This window comes from Balaenoptera acutorostrata, chromosome 2 (assembly GCF_949987535.1).
Source record: "Balaenoptera acutorostrata chromosome 2, mBalAcu1.1, whole genome shotgun sequence".
Lineage (NCBI taxonomy): Eukaryota > Metazoa > Chordata > Mammalia > Artiodactyla > Balaenopteridae > Balaenoptera > Balaenoptera acutorostrata.
Genome location: NC_080065.1, coordinates 132,650,425 through 132,674,532, shown reverse-complemented (window position 1 = coordinate 132,674,532; position 24,108 = coordinate 132,650,425). Strand labels below are relative to the sequence as shown.

The 24,108-nt window shown below is 38.7% G+C and overlaps 1 protein-coding gene across 4 annotated transcripts in view; it reads left to right on the top strand.

Moving 5' to 3' along the window:
- JAKMIP2 (janus kinase and microtubule interacting protein 2) overlaps positions 1-24,108 on the top strand; it is a 192,190-nt gene that overhangs the window by 24,291 nt on the left and 143,791 nt on the right. The window contains exon 2 of one of the 4 annotated variants that reach the window (XM_057541739.1): positions 11,170-11,207. The exons of the other annotated variants lie outside the window; for them this stretch is intronic. The gene's annotated coding sequence lies outside the window, so the exon portion shown is untranslated. The remainder of the gene's footprint in view (positions 1-11,169; positions 11,208-24,108) is intronic. 4 annotated transcript variants of the gene reach the window in all.

Here is a 24,108-nt window from a genome sequence, read left to right as displayed (position 1 = left end):
ACTGATTACAGTTATTTATGGACCTTGCTTATTTTCTCCCATTACCCTACAATCTCCACAAGGGAAGTGCAGTAGGGAGAGAGAGGGAGAAAAGGAAGGAGAAACACAATCTAAGGAGTAGACCAGAATTTAAGAAAGGGTGATGGAATTGCATATGGCTCAAAAATGCACATAAGTTTAACCTTTAAATTTATAATATATAACTGTAAAAAGTCAAACTGCATAAAATTGCCTTGACTGGTTGGAATATAGTGACGATACGGTGAAAGAACATTGCAGAAGGCACGTGCTATAAACATTCTAAACAATATTACAGGTACAAAAAATTTAATGATATGGAAAGACAGAATATATTTAGTGAAAAGCCTAGATTTTAAAACTATGTCTATTGAAAATATGTTTACATATGCATAGGGGAAAAAGACATGAAGGAAATATAAAAATGTAAGAAGTGGGGAATTCCCTGGTGGTCCAGTAGTTAGGGCTCCGAGCTTCCATTGCCAGCGGGGGATGGGGGGCAGAAGCTCGGGTTTGATCCCTGGTCTAGGAACTAGGATCCCACAAGCTGCACAGTGTGGGAAATAAATAAATAAATAATAATCAGTAAAAAATTTTTTAAAAACTTTTTTTAATGCAAAAAGTATTTAGGTGGTAGAATTATAGGTGAATTTTATTTTTCATTTAAAAATTTTTGTTGATAAGGTTTCCTAGGTTTTTTCCAATGAACATATATTACTTGGTTAATAAGACAAGAAGCAAACCAAAAAGAACTTTTTTGTTTTTGTTTTGTGTTCTTTGGTTTTATTTTGCTCTTTTTTTCCCTGGTTTCCTAATATGAAAGCTCAGGTTATTTATTCAAGACCTTTCTCTTTTTTCAATTGAAGTATGGTTGATTTACAATATTGTGTTAGTTTCAGGTGTACAGCAAAGTGATTCAGATATAGATGTCTAAAAATATATGTATTAGATTGTTTTCCATTATAGGTTATTACAAGATACTGGATATAGTTCTGTGCTATACAGTAAATCTTTGTTGCTTATTTATTTTATGTATAGTAGTTTGTATCTGTTAATCTGATACTCCTGATTTATCCCTCCTCCCTCCCTTTCCCTTTTGGTAACCAAAAGTTTGTTTTCTATGTGTGTGAGTCTGTTTCTGTTTTGTATATAAATTCATTTGTGTTTTTTTTAGATTCCACATATAAGTGATATCTTATATTTGTCTTTCTCTGTCTGACTTACTTCACTAAGTATAATATTCTCTTGGTTCATCTGTGATGCTGCAAATGGCAATATTTCATTCTTTTTTATGGCTGAGTACTATTTTTTTTTTTTTTTTTTTTTTTTTAATGAGGATCTTGAATCAGATGCGTATGATTGATTGATTGATTGATTGATTTTGGCTGTGTTGGGTCTTCGTTTTCTGTGCGAGGGCTTTCTCCAGTTGTGGCAAGCGGGGGCCACTCTTCATCGCGATGCGCGGGCCTCTCACCGCCGCGGCCTCTCTCGCCGCGGAGCACAGGCTCCAGACGCGCAGGCTCAGCAGTTGTGGCTCACGGGCCCAGCCGCTTCGCGGCATGTGGGATCCTCCCAGGCCAGGGCTCGAACCCGCGTCCCCTGCATTAGCAGGCAGACTCTCAACCACTGCGCCACCAGGGAAGCCCATGGCTGAGTACTATTCTGTTGTGTGTGTGTGTGTGTGTGTGTGTGTGTGTGTGTTGTGTGTGTACATATGCCACATCTTCTTAAGCAACCCATCTATCGATGGGCACTTGGGTTGTTTCCATGTCTTGGCTATTGTAAACAGTGCTGCGAACATTGGGGTGCATGTATCTTTTTGAATTAGAATTCATCTTTTCCAGATATATATCCAGGAGTGAGATTGTTGGATCATATGTCAACTCTATTTTTAGTTTTTTAAGGAACCTCCATACTGTTTTCCGTAGTGCTGCGCCAATTTACATTTCCACCAACAGTGTAGGAGGGTTTCCTTTTCTCCACACCCTCTCCAGCATTTGTTATTTGTAGACTTTTGATGATAGCCATTCTGACTGGTGTGAGGTAATAATTTTTTTATAATTTTAATAATTAGTTTTAATATTAATGTAATATTTATTGCATTTTTAAAAGTTATTTATTATTTATTTATTTTATTAATTTTTGGCTGTGTTGGGTCTTAGATACATGCAGGATCTTTGTTGAGGCACATGGAATCTTTTGTTGTGGTGTGCAGGCTCTTCGTTGTGGTGCACGGGCTTCTCTCTAGTGGCATGTGGGGTATTTTTCTCTTCTCTTATTGTGGCACGCAGGCTCCAGGATGCATGGGCTCTGTAGTTGTGACGCGCGGGCTCCTGAGCACGTGGGCTCCAGCGCGCGTGGGCTCTGTAGTTTGTGGCACGCAGGCTCTCTAGTTGAGGCGCGCAAGCTCAGCAGTTGTGTTGCGCGGGCTTAGTTGCCCCGAGGCATGTGGGATCTTAGTTCCCTGACCAGGGATTGAACCTGCATCCCCTGCATTGTAAGGCAGATTCTTTACCACTGGACCCCAGGGAAGTCCTGGTAATAATTCATTGTGGTTTTGTTTTGCATTTCTCTAATAATTAGCAATGTTGAGTATCTTTTCATGAACCTGTTGGCCGTCTGTGTTTTCTTTGGGGAAATGTCTATTTAAGTCTTCTGCTCATTTTTTGATTGGGTTGTTTGTTTTTTTAATATTGAGCTGTATGAGCTGTTTGTATATTTTGGATATTAACCCCTTGTCAGTTGCATCATTTGCAAATATTTTCTCCCAGTCCACGTGTTGTCTTTTCATTTTGTTTATGGTTTCCTTTGCTGTGCAAAGGATTTTAATTTTGATTAGGTCCCATTTGCTTATTTTTGCATTTATTTCTTTTGCCTTGGGAGACTGCTCTAAGGAAATATTGCTACAATTTATGTCAGAGAATGTTTTGCCTGTGTTCTCTTCTAGGAGTTTTAGGGTGTCATGTCTTTTAAACCATTCTGAGTTTGTTTTTGTATATGGTGTGAGAGTGTATTCTAATTTCATTGATTTACATATAGCTTTCCAGCTTTCCCAACACCACTTGCTGAAGAGACTGTCTTTTCTCCACTGTATATTCATATATTAATTGACCATAGGTGTGTGGGTTTATTTCTGTGCTCTCTATTCTGTTCCATTGATCTATATGTCTGTTTTTGTGCCAATCCCACACTGTTTTGATTACTGTAGCTTTATAGTATAGTCTGAAGTCTGCAAGGGTTATGCCTCTAGCTTTGTTCTTCCAAAAAAGACTTTTTATGTTACCTCTAGCTGAATATTTTAGAAAGTTTCTGATGGATATTAGGGAAGGAAAAGCAAGCCTCATATTCTTTCACCATTAAGATAAATTGTTTCATTGTTCTCTTATTTGTTTTTTTAAAAAACATGAATTAAAATAATTATCCATCATAAGTATATGTAGAAAATGAAAACCCTAGAATTTAGACAAGCCAAATAAAGACCAGCAATGCTCTCCTGCCAGTTTTAAACTGTTATGATATTAAAGAAAAAGCCATAAGATCAGGTCAAGCAAACCAGAGTGATTACATTATCATTGTCAATAGAAAAAAGTGAGCCTTCCTGATGTTCTATCTACTAATAGTTTTGCAAATTAATACTGGGGTCATTTCTTTTTTGGAAAATATGACCAATTGGTTTTTATTCACAGATATTTTTCTTAATTTACAAAATGATAAATCATTATTGTTATCTATTAGTATTTATTCAGTACATACTCATACTGTAATCCTTCTTAGTCATTCTAATTATATTTTGTTGTATCTATTATGAGCATGAATTGCTTTTTCCATAGACTATAGGTCAATTGAAGAGTTTCATTTGTCACTTTTGCTTAATTTTATTCAGTGTCCCTACAATTTTTTTGTGTCTGCTCAAGCATCCCTTACCTCACCCACCCCCTTTCAACATCCTCTTTCCACAGTTTGCTTCTCTGTTACTTATCCCAGGCACCCAGTATGTAAGACCCAACAATTTGACGAATGTTTCACTGGCGGAGTAGTCCTGTGCACTCAGTTCTCCCTTTGTCTGAATTCCTATCATGCTTGTGATCACTGCCACACTGTTTAGTGCATAATTGTTCTCCTTGTTTCAAATGTTCTCATTTTGTCTCCACATCTATATTGAAAGGCTCTTGAAGAATTTACAGTCCTCCTCCATTTTCCAGAAGTGGAAGGAAGCCTCTGTTTTATGAGTGCATCCAGTATGCCATGTACTATGCTGGGTGTTTTGCTTATCTCATTTAAGCCTGTTAATTCTTCTGTTAAATTGGTATTAATATCCTCATAAGTCACGGAAGAAGACTAAACTCAGAGAGGTTGCATACCTGCCTGAGGCCACACATCTGGTTAGTGTCCCAGCTGTCTGACTCTGGGTCTCTAAATGTTTTCCATTCCACCATATTGTCTGACTGGTTGATAATATGTCACTTTCACATTGTAGCTCACTTATCATTTTATTTAATTTTCTACTTTTGTATACTCTTGCTTTGTGTTTGACATAATTGAGGTAAAACATCATGATAGAAACATTAAATATAATCAATTCTTGCTTTTAAATGGCCTTCCCTGTTCATGCCAAGTTTTCTTCCTCTCTTGGTACCTCCCCCATGATTTTTTTTTCCACTCACCAAAACTACATTAAACCTCAAAGTGCCTAATTCATTAAACTACTGCTCTATTCCATGAACAGTATTAAAGACATGAATACATGGATTGGCTCTCTCTATTCCCTGCATGAAAGAAACTACCTTCTCTTTATTTCAATTTGAGATTCCTCTCCCCCTCTAAATTATTCTCCCAATAGTGGAGGCAGCACACTTGAGACAAAAGGCAATGAAGAGGAAACAGTGTTCTGAGCTTAATTCCCTGTAGTGCCTCTAGGATATGTAAAAGCCTGTAGTAACCTGACCTCTGCAGGAGACAGCAGAAGTGAATATTTACAGAGAGAATCCTGAGTAGGAAAAGGCTCCCTTTCAACTGTGTTAACTTACAGGAAGCTAGAGTCAGTCTCAGAGCCTCCCCCAAATTAACCAGCACATGCCCACTCTTCTGTCCCACCATGTTTCTCTTTGTCAGAAAGTGCCTGGGTTTTATCTTCTTAATGCAATGTGTAGAACTAGGAGGAGTAATTTAAAAACAGGCGACAAAGATGCTAAAGGAAACTCTCTAAATGAATCAATCCAGGCTCTTCTAACTCTTTTCCTTCCTCATGAAGTTCTCTCCAGAATTCAGGTGGGACTGAAAATGTTGTCGTCTGGGGCCACTCACCACATATTGTAGACAGTCAAGAGACAATGGCCCGAGCTGAGATTTAGTTGAGGGTTAGAGAATATTACACATGTATATTGTTCTTTAAAATGGTTGTGTTTTCATTCTCATAGTCTACTGGCAGAAGTTCAAAGGAAAAAACATTTCCAGAAAACAACTTGGCAATTCATACCAAAAGCCTTAAAATGACATCCTCTTTGACCTAGCAATTATGCTGTTAGGATTATATCCTAGGGAGATGATTGGATAAAAATCACTTTATCATTTATCATCATCAGTATGATTTATACTACCAAAAAATTGGAAACAACCTATTATGGCCTGGATTGTGTTCTCCCCCAAAATTTATACATTGAAGCCCCAAGCCCCAATGTGACTGTATTTGGAGATAGGGCCTTTAAAGAGGTAATTAAGGTTAAATGAAGTCATAAGGGTGGGAGCTTAATCCAGTATGACTCGTGTCCTTATAAGAAGAAGAAGGTTACTCCAGGAATGTGCAGACACAGAGAAAAGGCCATGTAAGGACACGAGGGGAAGGCAGTTATCTGCAAGCCAGAAGAAAGGCCTCATCAGAAACCAACTTTGCTGGCGCCTTGATCTTGGGCTGCCAGCCTTCAGCACTATGAGAAAATAAAGTTGTGTTATTTAAGCCACCCAGCCTCTGGTGTTTTGTTATGGTACCCCTAGTAAATTAATACACAACCTAATCATCCAATAATAGAAGAAGATTACGTGAATTAGAGTACAATCCAACAATGGAATATAATGCAATCATAAAAATAATGATTTATACCTACTTATTGATATAGACAGTGCTCCCAATATGGTTTTAGTTAGAAAAGGAGGTAACTGAAAAACACACATAGTATGATCCCATTTATATAAAAATGTGCTTGTATGTGTGTGCGTGCATGTGTGTGTGTGTACAATGTCTGGAATTATATGCAACAAACTGTCACATCCTTTCCAGATACGGTTTTATTCCTCTTTCCCTCTCACCCTCCTCGTCTTCTGCTTTTTCTTCTTTTGCTTCTCTGTAAAGCCTGTTTTCCAATGAACATGAATTATTTTTAGAAATATAAATTCCTATATATATTTCTCCATATATAATTTAGACATATATATTTTTATCCCACATTTTTAAAATGGCTTTTATATGGAATAAAACGTGTCCAGATTGTAAAATTCTTGAGCTCAGCAACTGTTACTATCTTATAAACCAATGCATGTAATATCATTAAATATTTAATTATCTTCTTCGTCATTTAATTTAATCTGTTTTATTCCCTTAATCAGAAACTTCCCTTTCTATACCACTCATCATATTTATTCAGCATTTTTGAGTGATGTAACATGTAAACTTTTTACTTTTTCTGTTTCTAAAACTTACATAGCGTTAAGTGCTGAGAACATACACTTGTAGAGAGAAAGATCCAGATTTGAATGCTGGTCCAGCCACTTAAACAGTATAATCTTGAGAAAGTTATTTAACCTTTCAAAGTCTCCCTTTTCTTAGCTGTTAAGTGTATAATAATATACTTTTCTTAAAAGTTTGTTGTTGAGATGCAATGAGATAACATATCCAAAGCACAACAGAGAGGTTCAGGGCAAGGATTCTGGCATCAGAATGCTGAGGTTTGAATCTCAGCTCCCTGACTTTTTAGCTGTGTGATTCTGGACAAGTTAATAACCTCCCTGTACCTCAGACTCCTCATATCGGAATAATGATGCTACGTACATAATTGAGATTGTTTTGAATATCAAATGTGTTGATATTTATTAAATTCTTATAACAGTATGGCACAAAGTAAGACTATATGGGCATTTATTAACTCTATGAAGAATTAATATAGGGGTAGTATGTAGTATTTACCATCAAAATCATCACATTGTCAAAATATATCAAAACAACTGTATATTTGTCAGCTCTTTTCTTGCTGTGTAACTCGTGAGAACACCTTGACTTAGGAGCTTTTTTGAGAATTTGTTACTTTAAAAATTTCTATTTATTATAAAAACAGATATTAAAGGACACAAGAAGGAAGAAGATTCCCCTTAGTATCCTCATTTAACTCTTCAAACACTCCTCTTTCCTTCCAGCCTGGCTAATACATATACGAGGTAGTAGTTCTAATTAGAGTGTATATTTTTGTGTGTGGGCCTCGTACTTTTCTCAATAGAAGAGACTCCCTGTACCTGTCAAGGCCAGAGAGGAGCCTGTTAGTTCTGGATCCTATCCCCTCTCACCTTCTCAAGGTCTTTTCTCCTGAATCATCCATTTCTTCCTCTCAATTGAATTTCTCACATTAGCTTGTAATATGCTCTTATATCTCACATCTTAAAAAATTCCTCTTTTGACCTCAACATCCCCTTTAATCATTATCCCATTTATAGTCTGCCCTTCACAGCAACACCTGTTGAAAAATCTGTGTCTTGTGCTGTCTACACCTATCACCAACACTTTCTCCTTGACCTGCTCTAGACGGGCTTCCATTCCCATCACTCCCCTGAGACTGCATTTTTCAAATCCCCAACAACCACTGTGATGGGAAATTCGAGTCATTTAGTCCTTTCCTTATCTTGACCTTTTCTTATCTTGATCTCAAAGAAGACTGTTGACCAGTCCCTTCTTGCTGTTTTTCCCGTCATGGATTCTATTACTACACACTCACTGACATTTTCTTCTCTTTCACTGGCTCTCCCTTCTCCATTCTTCTGGCTGGTCCCATTTCTACTTTCCACCTCTAAGGATTTGAGTTCGGCAAGGCTCAGTCCCAGGCCTTCTTCAGCTCTCTAGCTATACTCTCCCCAGGTAATCTCACGCATTCTCATCAGTGGGATGGCAACACCCATGTACAGTCCTGCCTTCTCAGAAGTCCAGGCTCTTATTCAATCACCACCTCAACATCTCTGATAATATATTTACTAGTCTCTCAAACTTAACTGGGACAAAGCAGAACTCTTGACTTATGTGCACGTCACCCTGAGCACAAACTGTTCCTTCACCAGTCTTCATCTTGGTAAATGACATTGATATCCTCTAAATTTTTAAAGCCAATCTGTGGAGCTGCCCTTGATTTCTTTCTTTCCCTGATAACCCAAATCCAATCTCTGAACAATCCTGTTACTTTTACCTCAGAACATCCCCTAAATTGGTCTAACTTTTTCACCTCTCTTTCCACCTTCCTAGTCAAAGCCGCCATCTTCCACAGCTGGAACTACCTCAACAACTCACTAGTGGGATTGCCTGCTTCTCTCCCCTCTTACAGTAAATTCTCCTTACAGAAAACAGAGCAATCCTTTAAAACATAAATCAGATCACAAATTTCATTTCGAAATCATTTAATAAGTACAAGCTCCTTATCAAAGTTTACATGGTCCTGAAAATTGACCTGGCACACCTCTCTAATGTCAAATTATACTAACTACTCTCTTCCTCATGTGCTTCCCTTTCTTTACCTCAGACACGCTCTTCTTGGAATGCAATTATCTCTTACTTTAAGAAGTTGCCTTCTTCTTATCATTCAAATCCCAGCTTAATGTCTTCTTTTCAGAGAGGCCCTCTCAGATCATCCAATCTAGAGAAGCCAACAGACACTCCTGTCACCTCACTCCATCTTAATGATCTGTATAACACTTGTCTCTGATATTTTGTTTAAGGATGTGTTTGCGTTTTCTCTACCACCAGCACTCTATCTGTTCATTTCCATATCCCTGAAGCCTAAAACAATGCCTGAAGAGTAGGGACTCAAGTATGTGTTGAATGAATGCTCTAGACCAGGGATCACATAAGCATTTCCCCATGTGACTGCATCGTCCACAAAACTATCTTTAAAAAATAATAATTAGTCGGGCTTCCCTGGTGGCACAGTGGTTAAGAATCTGCCTGCCAATGCAGGGGACACAGGTTCGAGCCCTGGTCTGGGAAGATCCCACATGCCGTGGAGCAGCTAAGACCATGTGCCACAACTGCTGAGCCTGCACTCTAGAGCCCGCGAGCCACAACTGCTGAGCCCACGTGCCACAACTACTGAAGCCCGTGCACCTAGAGCCCATGCTCCGCAACAAGAAAAGCCACCGTGATGGGAAGCCAGCGCACCGCAACAAAGAGTAGCCCCCGCTCGCCGCAACTAGAGAAAGCCAGAGCGCAGCAATGAAGACCCAATGCAGCCAAAAATAAAATAAATAAATAAATTAAAATAATAATAATAATTAATCTAATTGATATACCATCTCATATTTTTTGGACATTCAGGTCATTTCATTTTTTCTTCTTTTCTCCTCTATTGATTCCCTCCCTCTCTCACTCCTTCCCTTTTTAAAAAAATATCCACCTGTGGACTTCCTTGGTGGCGTACTGGTTAAGAATCAGCCTGCCAATGCAGGGGACACAGGTTCAATCCCTGGTCCGGGAAGATCCCACATGCCGCGGAGCAACTAAGCCCGTGCGCCACAACTACTGAGCCTGCGCTCTAGAGCCTGCATGCTACAACTACTGAAGCCTGCATGCCTCGAGCCTGTGCTCCACAACAATAGAAGCCACTGTGATGAGAAACCCCTGCACCTCAACGAAGAGTAGCCCCTGCTCGCCGCAACTAGAGAAAGCCCACGCACAGCAACAAAGACCCAATGCAGCCAAAAATAAATAAATTAAATAAATAAATAAATAAATTTCCCCCTGTACCTTCCATCCTTTATTTTCTTTTGTTTTCCATTATTAGATAATGCTGATATGAACATCTTTAGGCATGCACTTTTATTCTTCCTCTCAGTTATTTTCTGGGAATAATTTGCCTAGGGATGGAAATCAGATCAAAGAGTAAGACACACCCTGTAACCCTGAAAATCTGTTACCTTTCTCCCCAACCCTTGAGTCCTCTATCACCAAAAATGAGAGACGGCACAATGGTATGAGGAGATACAGAGGTTTCCAAGAGTAATAGAGTGGACAGTGAATGCTTTCCAATAAGTATTAGGAGAATTAGTCAGTATGTGAAAGGCCTTAATGATGCCCCTGAACTACACATAGCCTCATAAATTGCACTCTTGGGACCTTTGTTTTCCTTTTTGTTTGTTTGTTTAGTTTTTGCATACATATATAGTATCTTTCTGTGTGTTCTACTGGGATTTTCATTGTATAAAACTCTAAAGCTGTTATATTTGATTCTGTTGAACTTTTTCTTTGTGAAATACAGTTTCTATTTTTTCAAACTTTAGAAAGTTATTCCTTTGAAGAGCTGATGTCCATTTTTAGCTTTTTCTATGATTTGAAAGTCATAGTTAACTTATTAAGCAACCTGAAGTTTATTTTGATATATGGTATAAACTGCAGGTTGTCTAAGTTTTTAAAATATATTTTTCCTTGCTCTATTTACTATTACATACATCTCCCTTCAAAGAAGTTACTTTTACCTTTCCTAAAATTAGCTGTCATTTGTATTTTAGCAATTAATCATTAAATCCTTCTGTTACCAACAGAAATTATTTACATTATTTGTTACAATGCCATATACATTTCTATAACTGTTTAGGTAAAGTTGTGAAATTAGGAAAAAGTGTACATTTTGATTACCTCAGTACTTCTGTGTTCTCATTATGTCTTCACACTTTAATTGGAGAAATCAAGCTTTAGGGACCCATATTATTTTCTGAGTCTACTAAACTGTTCATTACTGCATCTATCTTATCTAATATAAGTTGATGCTGAATAGCCTTTTAATAGATAAATTTGTCCTTTAAAAGTTAAATAATGTATGATATAGCTTATGCGTTAGTTTAAAAAAATTTATGGCTTGTATTTTGAGATGAAAAACAAGTTAATCATCATTAATACTTGATACATTCCAGAAAAGAAAAAAGAAGAAGCTGATCTTGTGGATTGATGTGTATGTATAAAATTTTGTATTGATTGATATACATAAATTAAATACATCAAATTTTCCATCATATGTCTTTATCAGAAATCTTCAGAATGCTCTAAAAATGGTATAGATTGATATTAAGCATCACAAGTAAGTGCATTATCATCCCAGGATTAAAAAAAAAATGCTACTAGCATAAAGTAATATGTATTGAATTTTTACCACCTGCCTGGCACTGTGCCAAATGCCCACATTGCCTCATCTCATTTCATTATGATAATTGCCCTGAGTGGTAGATATTACAGATATTATTGTTATTGCCCATTTCATAGAAAAGGAAACCAGGATCCAGAGATTATATAACTAGTCTCAAGTTAAGTGGCAGAAACTGGATTCACACTCAGGCCCATCTGACTCCAGAGCCCCTTTGATACTATGCCTGACTTGCTTTCAGTAGCTCTATTGTCTTGTGAAAGCTATAGCTTTTCAAACGTCTTCTCTAGACTTCTACAAAAATGTCAGGACCAAGTTTAACCCTGTGGGTAGAGGGAGTAAAGACAAGTCTCCCTAATGCCCCATCACAGTCTCCGCTCTGCTACCAAAGGCAAAAACTCAGGCAACGACTTCATTTATGAAGAGTTCTCAGCTAGAGAAAAGAGATCTATGGTTAATTTGTATTCTTTGTCCCAGTGGCTAATTCTGTGCCTTGTCCCTTGAGTTCTTCGTTTTTGGTAGTAATGTTATATGTGAATGGAATGAGTCCTACCTGGTATAATCACTACACAGAGCATACAAGCTGACCTTGACCCAGCACTTCACCAGCCCTTTCCTTCATGCCTCCGTGCTGATACATAAATTAGCTTATTTCATGACCAGCAGTTTTAAATCACAGGGATTCTCTTTTTTTTCCTCTACGAATACTAGTTTCCTTTAATCAGATAGCATAATTTATGTGAAAGGGAAGAAACTAAGTATTTATTAAGTGCCTACTGTAAATATGACAGCATCTGGCATAGTTTCCTAAACACAAGAAGCACCAGTAATTGTTCATTTTTCTTATCTTCCTTCTTTTATCTCCTACCCTCTGCACTTTTGGTGTTTTGTTCCCTGTTACTCACCTGTGTTAACAGATGGCAAACTCTAGAAACAGCAGCTACCACCTGGGAAGGGTAGAGCGCTGGCTGTTTATAGAGACAGGGACGATCGGAGGAGAAATGTGTGCAGCCCTGAACTTCTTTGGTGACTTTAGATGACAGAGGGTGCCTGTCTGCCCTCCTTTTCTCCTCTCAGCCTCTCTTCTCCCCTTACCTGTCCCCAGTCTCCACTGAGTGGGGAAGAGTTCCCACAAACAGCTGTCTTAAAGAGATTTATTAGGTCTTGTTTGTAAAGCTTTTTCAATTCTTCAAACAAAAAGAAATGTAGTACAGCACGTCACACGGAACAAGATTTTGTTTAATGTTTTATAAGCATGAGAACTTTTCATGAACAAAGCCTTTCTGAATAGCTCAGAGGTGAAGTATGTAGTAATTCCAAGGCTAAATGGTTAGACTGTTCTAATCTCTGCACGTACCCGGGTAAGGAGGGAGGGCAAGAGCCTCCCTGTCGGATTCTATTGACCTTGACTAACAAATCATTTCTGCCGTAAAGACAACACGAATGCAAATTATCTTCGGTAGAATGCTTCGTTCTGATGCTTTCGTCACTAGATAAAAATATAAGGTGCTTTGAAAAGGAATTCTTTCAAAGCATTGTACTTTCATTTAATCCACTACAGTTGGAACATTAGTAATCACAGTGACTATTCCTTCTTAAAAGACATTTAAATGTTTATGTTGGGTCTTTCTCTTTGCACTGATATCTGTTTATGATACTTTTATATAAATGTTTTTAAGTAAGCTGTGTTCCTCTTTGTTAAAGCAATATAGGATATACACACCTATGTAGATTAAAGTAAATTATCTCAATTATCACTATGGGTCCCCAACTGGAATATGTCTAGCTCATTGATACCCTACTATTAGTGAATGCTCAGACCCTCTAGCCATTAAATACTTGTAGATGGAATAGCTGTAAAAAAAAGAAAAGTTACTGTACCTTGGTTAATTTTAAACAATTAACTAAAACAAATTACAGAGGCTCTGGAAAGAATTGTGCTTAATATCTGGTTAAACCTTCTTGTTAACATCCTTGTGTAACTATTGTTGGTGTTGCTATTGTGTCTTAGGTCTATTTCCTCTCATTCCCACACTTTGCCTGGTGTAGATGTTCTCCCCTTTTTTGTGGTTCCTAAATCTATGTTTTCAAGACAAGTTTCCATATTACCAATTATTTGTTGGACTTATCAACTTGAACATCCATAGACCTTTCCCTTATGTTCCACTTTTCACATCAACACCTACTCAGTTATTCAAGCCAGAATTCCTAGCATCACCAGTGATACCTCTCCTTCATCCCTCCCATAAATCCATTCTGAAATCATGTCGATTTTTCCCTCCACAACATCTTTATACATCCTTATCTTCTTTTTTGTCCTCACCGCCAGTCTCTGAGTTTAGACCATCATCATCTTTTGTCTACATTATTTCAGTAACCTTTTAGCAGGTTTTTTAGCATTTGGTTTCTCCAAAGCTGCTTCAGAGATCCTGGATTTATCTAATGAGCTCATTCTTGATCATGTTACTCTGATTTTTACAGTCATCCCAAGAGTCCTTGCTGCCTATGGAGTAAAGCTCCACCTCTGCAGTCTTAAAATCTGGACCCAGTTTACAAGTCTTATATCGAAATATTCACAGCTGCTCCCTACCTGTACCCCCATTGCAACACACATCAATGCAAGTTACCGTCTACCCATAATGGACTAATCTCTAATCCTTAAACCAAAATCTTTTATATACATGCTTCTTACCCTACCTGGTGATAGAGTATAGTGTTTAATAGCCCAACCTTTGAAGTCCTTATTCCAAGTCCACACAGACCTGGAATAAAATACAAGTTTTGCTAATGACTAGCTATAAAGCCCTGGCTAAATTACTAAACCTTCTGGACCTCTGTCTCTTAATCTGAAAAATGGGCATTTAAAACAAGTTAACTCATTGGGTTGTTATGAAGAATGGAGTGTAAGTGCTCAGTACAGTACCTTATTTATAGTAAATTTCTGATAGATAATAGCTTGTATTACCCAGAATGCACCTCTTCTTACACCTGAATTCTGAAACTCCAGCCATCCTTAAAGTTAGAGCTGAGTAGTAACTGTTCCTGTATAGCATTCCTTGACCCAGACTTCTCCCAGGTCTGCCCACATGAAGTCATTGTTAATCATCCTTTTATCTAAGTTCCCAGAGCATTTTGTAATCCTTCTATTATAGCATGGGCCTCAATCTTTTATTATTTATGGATCTGTTTCCCCCACTGGAACGTGAGTGCAGGGCAATAGCTTGTTCATTTTGTGTCCTGGGACCTAGCACAGATCCTGGCATATAATAGACATTCAGTAGTTATTCACCAAATTCAATTCATTAGATACTTTAAACATCCTACTTCCCTTCTCGTTACACCATTTAGTGGTTGTTTTGCTTAAAATTGAAAAGATAAGCTAGTGATAGCATTTTCTAAGCTCCCATTTTATGAAATTAATTTAAGCTGGAACCATCAATATAATATCCCGTCTCTAAAAAGCAGACTTAATAATAAGAAATGAATTTTTTTTTTTTTTTTTGAAAAGGAAGCATTCAATATCTTTAGTTCTAAAATTGCAGGGCTTGTTGGCACAGTGAGGTCAGTGTGTTGCATCATCGCATTAGAAGAACTACACAAATTTATTAGCCACTCAGTATGATTGGGGGTTTCACTCTAGGCATCAGGCAGATGTTCAAACATCAGAGAATGGCTACAGAGTGCTAGACACAAAAAAGCAAGTGCCTAGTGAAACCTTAACTGTTATAAGAAACATCTTTAACAAAAAGTACATTTAACTGAGCCCACAGGGACAGTGTGTTATACCAGATTCACCAATAACATTTACTAAGGAGTAGATTAGCTTTTCTCCCCACCAGAAAGGAGGTTAGTACACAGAGAAAAGTATGAGAGATGCCTGCCAGGATTGGATTCTCTACTGCTTGCTCTAGGACAATGTCTTTTTTTTTTTTTTTTTTGAGAGTTTTCATTTTATAAAAAACTGGATTTTCAACTTCTGTTGAAAAAGCAGACCTGTGATATTGGGTAGCTGCTTTTCCACAGAGCAAGCTTCAGTGGCAGCCAAGAAGCAATTGCCCACTTAAAGAAGGCTGTCATCCCACAGTACATCCAACTACTGCATCCCATTGTCGATACTTGCCTCCCCTTCACCCATTTCTATCTCCTGACTCAGCTCTGTAGGGCAGGGAGTTGTGCTTTTGATCCCTTGCTCTAAGCCTCAGTTTCCAAATCTGTAGAATTGGTATAGCATCAACTAGCTTGCGGGATTTTTGTAAGGACTAAATAATGTAATTTATGTGCAGCGCCTCACTGAGTTCCTGATGTCATAGTAAGTTCTCTATGAATGGTTACTATTTCTTCAGTTTGCTTTCAAAACCGTTATTTATGGAGCTTCTTCTATGTGCCAGGTGCTAGGCTGGCCGTGGAGATATGATGGCGTGCAATGCAGGCATGGCCCCTGCCTTCAGAATGTTTATGATTTAGCATCCAAGGAAATGTCAGCTATCATTCTACTGGCCATGTGGGTTTTGTTTGTGTTATGCAACAAGGGGGGAAAAAGTCATTGGGTTGCTTTGGGAATAACTGCACTGGACTGAGGGGGGAAAAAAGCAACAGAGAGGCTTTATAAAAATGCATTTCGAACTGAACATTTTCCAACAGCTCTTCATTCTTACTGTTTCCACGAAGCTGCTCCTACCCAGGAGCTTCCTGTCTCAGTACAGGACCTTGTTATCTACTCAGTTGCTCAAGGCAAAACGCTAGAAATATTTTGGTTCCTCTCTATCCATTCCTCTCTCCCCCACCATGTTTAATTCTTCAGGAAATTCTGCCAGCTCTTCTTGCAAAGCATGCTCTAGATCTGTTCACCTCTTGGCATCTGTACTGCTATCAAACACACTGGTCCAAGCCACCATCACCTCTCCATTGGATGACTGCACAGCCTCCTGACTACTCCCCATGCTTCCCCCCCCCCAGCAAACTTTTCCTATAAAGGGCCAGTTAGTCAATATTTTAGGTCTTGTGGGCCATATAGTCTCTGTCGCAAGTGCTCAGTTTTGGCCTTGTAGCGCAAAAGCAGCCATAGACAACAACTAAATGACTGGGCTTGGCTGTGCCCCAGTCAAACTTTATTTACAAAACAGGCTGCAGGCTGGATTTGGCCTGCAGACTGTTGTTTGTAGTTAGACTCGTTTAGCTGAAACCCCTGCAGTGGTTTGTCAGAGCACTAAGAATCCCCAGCTCTCCTGATCATGTTCTACGTGGCCCTCTTGATCTAGTCCCCTTTTGTACCCCAGCCACGCCATCCTTCCTTCTGATTTTCAGGCACACTGAGGTGATTCCTGCCACAGGGCCTTTACACTAATTGCCCGGACTTCTCCTCCCCTGTGTTAGCACGGCCATGACCACAGTTCAGACTCTATCCAAATTATAATTTAAAGTTATCCATTGCTATCTTTTATGATCTTTTCAGTACTTACTATCATCAGAAAATATTGTATATGTTAATGTGGTTAACTGCGTATGGTGGTCGGTATTTACATCCTAGTTTGAAGCCGGAGGCCAAGACCAAGGCTGTTGTTTCTCTGCTCTATCCCCAGAGCCTTGCTCAGTACCAGTCACAAAGCAGGCCTCAAAAAATATTTTTGGAAGAAAATTAAGAAAATAAATACTCTCAATCAATGGAAACCACAGTACCACTAAGCCTGCAGAACCTTATCAGTCAGTGCTGGCCATGGTTTTATTCTGCCTCTTGACCCACGATTGCCAAGCATGGCTGGCTGAAAAAGATGGAATTGTACCACCCCTTTCAACTGGAAAGAATTTAAATTTCAGAAGGACAAAGAGTAAAATCCATGTAACAAAGAGCCCGTATCATTGCTAAGTTTATACTGATGCCTGCTGTGTGGCTGGTCTTTGTCTTCCCATGGCCCTTTGCCTGTGCTTGAGGTCTGGAGGGAGGTACTTAGAGATTCCTAATAAAGAGATACTTTATAACACAACTGCTATGTGCGGGGTGTTAATATTTTTTTCTTTTTGTCTGAAGTATGAAAGTCAGGAGATCCAAACTACATTTCCCAAATGGACTCCTTGGCTTGAAAGAGACAGAAAAGTCCTTTGTCCAATAAGCCATCCTGATTCTTCATTGGAAAAATATAAACATACTGTTATAGGAAGACAGGAAATAATGTAATACAAATATTAGTCTGTTCCTGCTGTCATAATGGGACACCACAGACTGGGAGGCTTAAAAACAGAAAAATTGCTTTCTCATGGTTCTGGAGGCTGGAAGTTCAAGATCAAGGTGCCAGCAGAGTTGATTTCCAGTGAGGCCTTGCTTCCTGGCCTGTAAAAGGCCACCTTCTCACTCTGTCCTCACATCATCTTTCCACTGTGCATGTGCATCTGGTGTCTCCTCTCCAGATAAGGCCACCAGTCCTATCAGATTAAGGCTCCATTCTTATGGGCTCATTTAACCTTAACTACCTCCTTACAGGCCCTATCTCCAATACAGCCACACTGGGGGTTAGGGCTGCATCATATGAATTGGGGGGCACATAATTTGGTCCATAATAGTCAGGAACCTTCAAATGCTGCAATTTCATGTAATATAGATTTCTTTATTGATTAATTGGGAAAAATACATATATAATATAGTATTTGCTGGAAACATGAGTGATATATTCCTTGGGAAATCTATGTGCTCACTCTTTATTTTATCAGCTCTAATATTTTACACCCAGTCTTAATTTTGCAATTCTTAATACATTAGACATCAGAGTTTCCAGATAAATGAGTTCTACACGTGAAATTCACTCTGTCAGTGAGACTGGAGAACAAAGGAAAACCTTCACTGTAGGGCCTTTATCACACATTGTAACAACACAAAGACACCCAGTGGGGTTTGTGTCCCTTGGGTTAAGAATGGAGCCGTTTACCACAAAATGGTCCCCCTTCCTGCCATTTCTCACATGCTTGGCCCTTTCAGGGCACTTCTCCCTAGAGAAGTGAAAAAGAGCAGTTGCTTGAATGATCAAGGAGCTATTCTTTAATTATTTGACTTTTTTTGTTGTTGTTAATATTTATTTATTTGGCCGCGTCGGGTCTTAGTTATGGCATGCGGGATCTTTTGTTGTGGGCTCTTCATTGCGGCACGTGGACTTCTCTCTAGTTGTGGCACGCGGGCTCCAGAGCACACAGGCTCAGTAGCTGTGGTGCACGGGCCCCAGAGCGCGCGAGCTCAGTAGTTGCTGCGTGCAGGTTTAGTTGCCCTGCAGCGGCATATGGGATCTTAGTTCCCCGACCAGGGATTGGAAGGTGGAAGTCTTAACCACTGGACCACCAGGGAAGTCCCTATTTGACTTTTGAAAATATGTAAGTTTTTATTTACAGAGCAAACTTTGCTGAGTGCTTACCATGTATGAGTCACAGTGCTAAGTAGCTTTATGAATGTTTACATTTAATCCTATCAAAAACTCTAAGAGGGAGTATTATTCTTATATTTTAGTTGTCCATGAGGAAACCAAGATTTAGAATGGATAAATAAAACAAACAAAAAAGTCAGTATGCTTGGGGATTGATTCCAGATGAATCCAGTTTCAAGTCTGAGCCTCTTCACTAATGTCAAAGTTGTTTCTCATTCATTAGCCATTTGTACAAGAACTGGACTCAAGCCCTTTGTCATTATAACTTAACGTGTCAGCATACAGGCAAAACATGTTCTGTGCAACATTTGATTCTTCACGATCCAACATCCCACATGAAATTCAGTTCAGTCCAAGGTTTATCAGCATGTACTTCTCGGAAGACACTGTTAGGCAAGCGGTGTGAATAGGACAGCGTTCTGCTTTTCCGGTGATTGACAGGTTGGCAGTGGTGTCTGACAGAAGCACAGCTGACAAAGTGCCCAGTGACATAGAAATAGCTTCCGCTAAGAGAGCTGGAGAAACAGAGGAGTAAAGGAATAAATCCAGCTAAAAGTAAGGCAGGGTGGCGTTTCAGATAAGAATCTGGGTTTGAGTCCTAGTTCTGTCACTTATAAGCTGTGTGACTGAATAAGGTTCTGTAAAGCTGTTTCCTCCTCTATAAAATGAGGATAAGGGTGGTCTTCAGTTATTAAATCCGCTGTGCGAATTAATGAGATAAATGCGTGGATAGTGTTCAGTACCATGCCTAGCACACAGTAAGTATTCGATAAATATTAGCAAATATGGTTGTTGCTGTTATTGTTTACCCTCAGGGAAATCACTAGATTGAAAACAAAGACAACTAGTCTGCAGAAAGTGAGATTAGAGATTTAGAGTTGACAGGTTTATGTGTGTGTTCTGTATCTGTCACATATTTGCCCCATAACTTTGGACATTCAACTTTTCTAAGCTGCAGTTTCTTCATCTCTTAAATGGAAATAATGAGGACATCTACCTTGTAGCATATGGTGAGGTATAATAGTAGCAGCAGCTGATATTTATATTGTAATTACAATGTGCCAGGAATTGTTCTAAGGGCTTTGTATGTATTATTTCACATAGCAATCCCCACAATAACTCTGTTAGGTCTTAACTGTATTATAGCTGTGCCCATTTTACACATGATGACACTGAACACACAGAAGGTAAATAAATTCTCAAGTTCATTGGCAAGTAGGTGGCAGAGCCGTGATTTGAACCCTGGCACTCCGCACTCTTTAACACTGTACTTTTCTCACTTGTTACACAAGTCTAGGAAACCTTTAGCAGAATGTCCATTACAGTGTTAATGTTCAGTAAATCTTCCCAGTTATTGTTATAAATAATAACATATGGGAAAATGGTTCCTCAGAAGAGGTAGCCTGTGAGATGCACTTTGAAAAGTATAGGTCAAGAAGTAAATAGTTAAGCAAACTCAGGCCTTGAGGGAATTTTTGCATTTAGACGTTCTAGACAGAGTAAATAGCTTATGCAGAGATACAAAGACAGGAAGTCACAGCACATATATGGAGAATAGTGAGAGTTCAATTTGGCTGGAACTTAGGATGAGGGAGGAGGTCTTGGACGATAAGCCTGAAAAAGGTCAGCTGGGGTTAAACTTTGGAGTGGTTTAAATGGAATGAAAGGAATCTGATTTTGAGTAGAAAGAGACACTCTCAGGCAGAACCCTGATGGCACCTTGAAGATGGGTTGCAGGAAGCAGAGCCTGGAAAAGGGGATACTGGTAGATGGCTACTGAATTAGTTCACATGCCATATGATGCTGTCCTGAGGTGGACCAAGTGGCCGTGAAACTACATCAGAGCAGAATGTCAGCCTCTGTCCGTTTATTTACATCTTTGGTAATTACCAATTTTTATTGCTAGAATCGTCGTGTTTTCAAGCCAGCTGTGTCCAGGGTTGTAATTTTTGTCCTTCAACTTGTTTAATTTACCCTCAGAACATAAACTCTTGGTAGCTGGGCAGAAGTGTGCTTTAAGCAATTTTTCTTGCAGGGACATTTATATGTTAAATGATTCCAGCCTTTATCCCCATCAGAGAAATGGAGAGCAGTTCATTTCCCTGTGCTTGATTGCACAGCCTTCTCTGGATGTACCATGGCATCACCAACATTTAAAAGAACCTTGTTTTTTAAAAGAGCTCCTAATGACTCTACTGGGTGAAAAATGAAGGCACTGTGGCATGTGAGCAAGTAGGGGGCATTCGCATTTACATTACATGGAGTCTTTTTCACGTCCTATGACTTGTAATGCTGACTAATCGTTAATAAGCATTAGAAACATAGACAGCTTTTTCTGCATGCAGGCTGGGTTCTGGTGAAGACTATTATGAGAAAAATTCAATCTCCTGCCTTAAAAAGTACTAACTTATGGGCACTGGCTCATCTGGTGACTTCATTTTTATTAGCAGAATAAGTGTGTGACTTATACATGTTCAAAGATATAGGAATCATGAAACAGATCATGCTAAAGCAAACCAATGGACTACCAGTTATTAAGTTAAATATGTGAACAGCAGTAGTTCTTCAAATGTATGTAACTGAGGATTTCTGAGTAAAAATCATTTTTAGAAAACCGAAAAGTGTATATTTTTATACTAATGGGTGGACAAATAAAGATGTATGTACAAAAATGGAGAAAAATATAGAGTTGTATAATTGGCTGGTGTTTTGGCAGGTATCTAATTCCGCAGTAATGGAACCAGCTAATGTTTCTTGAGTACTTTACAGGTTTCAGGCTCCATGATAAATACTTTGCGTGTATATATATATATATATATATATAAATTATATAAAATAGAAATTTATAAATTATATATTTTATTTAATATATTTGTTATTTGTGTTTCCTATATTTATTTTATTTATACATATTAATACATTTATGAATAGTTTATAAGATATAAGCACACCTAAACTTTCAGGAGAGCAGCTGAATCCAGAAAATTGTTCTTCTTCTGACAGATTAGAGGTCTATCTCCGTGTTAATTCTATTACTATTTTTTTATCCATGAATACAACTTAGGTCATCAGGCTTTTTCTAGGGAGGATTAGATGAGGAAATACCTCTATCAGGCACGTCTGAATGAAAGGGCACTAAGTAGTGCTTGGAGCTTGGTGAAACCCTGCTATCCAGGATGGCTTGGACACTCCAGAGAATCCTGAGAAGTTTACCTATTCCTCTGTTTCCTCTGGCTAAGTTTGATGCATTCAAAAGTCCATGTCTTTCTAACCATATACTTATTTTGGATTTTCTCAACTTGGATCCTATACTCTCAGAATTTCAAAATTTGATTTCACCTCCCCAGAATTCATCTTTCTGGAACCCTCATCTATCTTTAACACAAGTAATAATCAGAAACAATAATGACTAAAAATGCTTGCCTATATTATTATAAGCCACGATATATATATATATTTTTAAAGATTGATTGATTGATTGATTGATTGAGTGATTGCTATGTTGGGTCTTCGTTTCTGTGCTAGGGCTTTCTCTAGTTGCGGCAAGCGGGGGCCACTCTTCATCGCGGTGCGTGGGCCTCTCACTATTGTGGCCTCTCTTGTTGCGGAGCACAGGCTCCAGACGCGCAGGCTCAGTAATTGTGGCTCACGGGTCTATTTGCTCCGCGGCATGTGGGATCTTCCCAGACCAGGGCTCGAACCCGTGTCCCCTGCATTGGCAGGCCGACTCTCAACCACTGCGCCACCAGGGAGGCCCCACATGATATATTTTTTAACTATATGACTGTATTAATACTCACCAAAATTCTGTGCACAATTTTATGGATGATGAATCTGAGGCTCAGAAAGTCTCTGAATAAGCAAAAGAACAAAAATAAACTCACAAAAGTTCAGGTACTAAAGTTGATAACTTGTATCTTGAGTTCACAATAACATCACCCCAAGGTTGTTTGTGTCTTTATTTTCGTTTTTAAACGCAGCCCACAGAGTTGGTTCTTTAAGCTCTTAGGGGAAAAAAAGTGTGTAGGTCAGAGGAGAGTCTATTATTTGCAGGCTCAATAGCAGATGTGAGAAATACAATCGTTAACAATAAAAGGGGAGAGTTACAAAAGGCCACAAAAATCAACCATAAGAACTGAAACCTCAGTCTGGAGTGATGAGGGAAGGGTGTGTCTTCTTATCCTCCTGGGTGGATGCTAAGGGAATAATTTGGCCACAGCAAAGACAATCACTAATCATTGTAGTGGTGATGCAGAGACTACAAGCCAAGCCTTTGTTAATTTTGAGAGTCTCTGTTTAATAAAGCAAGGAGTGGTTAATCCGGCAGAATCTAATGAAATCCAAAACCTTGGGAATCTAAAAGAATAGGTCTTGAGTTGTCCAAATCATTGCAAAACAGTTTTAGTCTTTATTTTCCTGCACTGGTAAATATTTTGCTGATGTGCTGTCCTCAGGTCATTGGTAAGTGTTTGTTAGTGTAAATCTAAGTTTCATCCCCCTAGGTTTGTCTGTCTGTGTTTTCCCATAAGATCTGTTGTTTGGGGAGCACTCAATGGGTCTACAATAGGGGCTGAGGGCAGACGTCATTTCCAAAGAGGGTCTCACATTTAAACTTTGATGCTATGTCCACGTGCGGTTCTGTGTGCAGTCACAGAGCTACCTTGACAGGATTGAAAAATGTCCATCATAAAATCTAAAAATTTTGTCCCATTGCAAGACCTTACAGCCTTTAGTGAACTATGATTAATTTTATATAATAAATGCTGTAATTATTTTTTGTGAGGAGCACAGTTATTTTGCTTTGCATCTTTTGCTTAGAAACAGTATTGATGGGTTTAATAGGTTTAAAATACATAACTTTTGAAGACTTGTTTTGGACTTTATTTATTTATTTTTAACATCTTTATTGGAGTATAATTACTTTACAATGGTGTGTTAGTCTCTGCTGTATAACAAAGTGAATCAGCTATACATATACATATATCCCCATATCCCCTCCTTCTTGCATCTCCCTCCCACCCTCCTTATCCCACCCCTCTAGGTGGTCACAAAGCACGAAGCTGATCTCCCTGTGCTCTGCGGCTGCTTCCCACTAGCTAGCTATTTTACATTTGGACTTTGTTTTTTTCATACAGCTAGCCTTTGAGAGCCCTTGGCAATTTATTTATAAACATCATAGAATGTTTCTCCAGTGCATTTTTAAGAGTCTTAGCATGTTCTTAATAACGTCATAGAAAAGGTCAAGTTGGAACCTGGTGGCTCCTTGTCTTAGACATAGTATCATCAAAAATATACGACATGACAACCTG